This window comes from Seriola dumerili, unplaced genomic scaffold (genome assembly GCF_002260705.1).
Source record: "Seriola dumerili isolate Sdu_G_001 unplaced genomic scaffold, Sdu_1.0 BDQW01025052.1, whole genome shotgun sequence".
NCBI classification, from domain to species: Eukaryota; Metazoa; Chordata; class Actinopteri; order Carangiformes; family Carangidae; genus Seriola; species Seriola dumerili.
In genome coordinates, this window is record NW_019199307.1 from 1 (window position 1) to 3,148 (window position 3,148).

A 3,148-nucleotide genomic window follows, 5' to 3' on the forward strand; every position below is an offset into this window, starting at 1 on the left:
GTTTTATTTACCCTGAGCATTAAATTGTGAATGAAAAAAACATTCCACATTCCAAATCAGTGTTCATACTTTAAACAGTAGAGTATTTAAACAATTTGACATGATCACAATAATTTTATGTTTTAATTTGAATTTATTTATTAAATACAACACATTTAATAAGTCACAACAGTTAATCAGTTTTTTTGTCTGTGAATAGAAAACAACACCGCAGTGGTCGAAGGAAGTCGAGGAAGCTTGTCTCTCTGTTGTTCGTAGATGTGACCTCTGAGTCACCTGTTGCGATCACCACATGTTCAAGAGGAACTGGTGCAACCTGAACAACAGCAATGTCTGGTTCAATGAAGGGGTTGGGGTCCTCCACCCAGCTGGGTTCTCCCCTTCTCTCCTCTCTGGCCTGAACCTTGAATGCAGGTTCAACAGGTTGTGCCAGTAGTTTTTTAACCACAGCAGTGTTTGGTTCAGTTGGAGCTTTGGGGTCCTCCTCCCCGCAGCATCCTCCTCTGCCATCCTCTCTGGCCTGAACCTTGGATGCAGGTTCAGCACAGTGTGATAGTAGTTTTTTAACCACAGCAGTGTCTGGTTCAGTTGAGGGTTTGGGGTCTTTCACCTGGCTGTGTTCTTCAATGACATCCTCCCTGTTCTGAACCTTGGATGCAGGTTCAGCAGGGGGTGTGATTACAGCAGAGTCTGGTGTTTTAGAGAATTTGACGTCCTTATCCAGGCTGGGTTCTCCACTACCATCCTCTCTGGCGTGAACCTTGGTTGCAGGTTCAGCAGGGTGTGACAGTAGAGTTTCAACCACAGCAGAGATTATCTGTGGACTGGGTGTTTGCTGCTCCTCAGAAGTGGTGGCTGGAGATTCAACTGCAGGTGTCAGATGAGCCGGCACTTTGGGGCTCTGGGGCCGAAACATCTCACAAATCTGTTCTGCGGCGACATCAGCGATTTTACTCAGGAGCACTGGTGCAAAGTTCTTGATCCTGTTCACCAGGATATCGTGTGGGTACATCTGCCTGATCTCTGTTAGGATAGACAGGACCATGTCATCCCTCATGGAGCGGGAGAAGTTGGCCTGATGTCCCATAGTGGTGAGAGCACTGGAGACACGGTCCAAAGTGGCCTTTGCAACCCCAACAGACAGTTTGCTGAGCAGCTGGGAAGGCATGTTTAAGAGTGAGCGAGGGGGAAGCACCCAGAAGCCCTGCAGGACTCTGGGAACCACCTCCATCACCACCTCCTGTGGAGAGAGCACTTTAGAGCTGGATGCCTCCTGCTGTCTCTGTCTCAGGATCTTGGCATAGTCTTTTGCCATGCTGAGGACTTTAGGATGTCTGTGGGTTACAGTCAATAAAAATACATTTTAAAGAATACATTTTATTCAGAATATCACAGACGTATTAAAACCAATGTAGTTCAGCTGTTAATAGATAATGTGTGTCTAATGTGACTCACTGAAAATTAGGGGGTATGGCCTCTGGGGACTTGAGGAGCATTTTGGCCTCAAACTCAATATCCCTCATTTTATTGCAGACGTTCATTGCCCACACCTGGACCAACAAATCAGGTATATAGTCCAGTTATTTCATATTTAGAGATTTAAATCAACATAATAAAACAAATCATTCCAATCTAATTCAAGTGGTGTTGGGATTCTTGTCTTACCAGCATCAGAAGAGGCCTGGCTTCGTCCTCATCGAAATCCTCCAGCTCAAACGCCCAAAGACTTCAAACAGAAACAAAACAGACATTATCTTTACTGTTACACTTCACTGTAGACAGATTGGTGTGACATGAGAAGAGTTCAAGGTGTAGTGGTGGACTGTGTGTTTGTGTCAGTAACTCACCGCTCTCTCAGCGTATTTTTGCTCCTCTCCAGAATGAGATCAATCATGTCTTCAGCGGTTACCTGAGATGGGATCTGGTTTTTCTGCTGAAGCTTTAGGAGTTCCATCAACAGAGCAATCTGAAAAACACCAAGGAGATATGTCATCTTTAAGTATGACAAGACAAAGTTTATCAGGATTTACCTGGCATTTTGTGTTGCTGTGGGCTTTGAAGGATAGTAGTTCTTACCTGAGACTTGTAGCTCTTTATATGCCAGCAGAGCTGCAGAGCCCGATCATAGATGGTTGTATCAAACAACACCTTTAAACCAAAGAAGATAATGTTAGTTTTTTTAAAAGCAAACTTGAAGATGTTTAAAGTCTGCAGTAAAAACCAAACACTCTCAAGAAGGATGCAGCCCTCTTAATTGGGCCTCTGACATACCCTGATGGGTCTGTAGATTCCTCTGCTTCCTTCAAGAAACTCCATATTTAGTTTCTGTATATCACAATACAGAACAAACAGAACAAACAAAACTTTCAAAGCAACAACTAAAATTTCACAACGATAGGTTTGACAATAGGGCTGAGAATACAACTTGGTTGCTCTTCCTGGCACAAATGAACAGAGTGAGCTCAGGGTGAAGAGTTTGCGGGTTCTGATGTAGAATGCTGGTTGTTGTGTCACAGTCGAACTGTTCTAGAGCTCAACTGCTGATGTCACACAGTCTGCCAGGTCCCCAAGGAAACGCTTTTAATTAAGTATAAACTGTAAAACCACTTTTAAAACACTACTGTGAAGTGATGCATATATAATACTGTATATAAAATGCTTCAACCCCATTAATTACATGCCCAGGTTGTATACCCAGCTAAATCCACTGCTCTATTGCAGTAAAGGATAAGGCTGACGATGGTCTGTATTTTTATAATTGTCAACAAATACCCATGAAAACACCAAAACCAAAAGCCCCTCATTTCCTGGAATGACATGAACAGTTTTCTAAAATCATAACATGTGTTGTGGTTGATCTGGTCTGAGGGTACTGACAGCTGGAGGCTCTGCAGCATCTGTAATTGATTCCTCTCTGAATCAATGAAATGATCAGAGATGATCTTGGCATTAGGGATGTAATGTCTAAACTATCATGCAACAAGCTTTTCTTTAAGAGCTGCTGGCACAGTGAGAAATCAATAGAGGCTTTGCGGGCCAGCAGAAAAAAAAGAGCCACCACCAATATTCCCTTATGAAGCTTAATATATAATACTGATATATCTATGACATAATTAACCTTTCAACATGTTAAAGTAGCCATAAAAGT

General features: G+C 42.7%; 1 long non-coding RNA gene across 1 annotated transcript; it reads right to left on the minus strand.

The window, feature by feature from the left end:
* Positions 1 to 1,681: 1,681 nt before the first annotated feature.
* Positions 1,682 to 2,109, minus strand: LOC111240228. Its single transcript, XR_002665924.1, has 3 exons — positions 2,077 to 2,109; positions 1,848 to 1,966; positions 1,682 to 1,726 (listed from the first exon to the last, which is right to left on the minus strand). It is a non-coding gene; the product is annotated as an uncharacterized LOC111240228 (long non-coding RNA).
* Between the last annotated feature and the right edge of the window lie 1,039 nt (positions 2,110 to 3,148).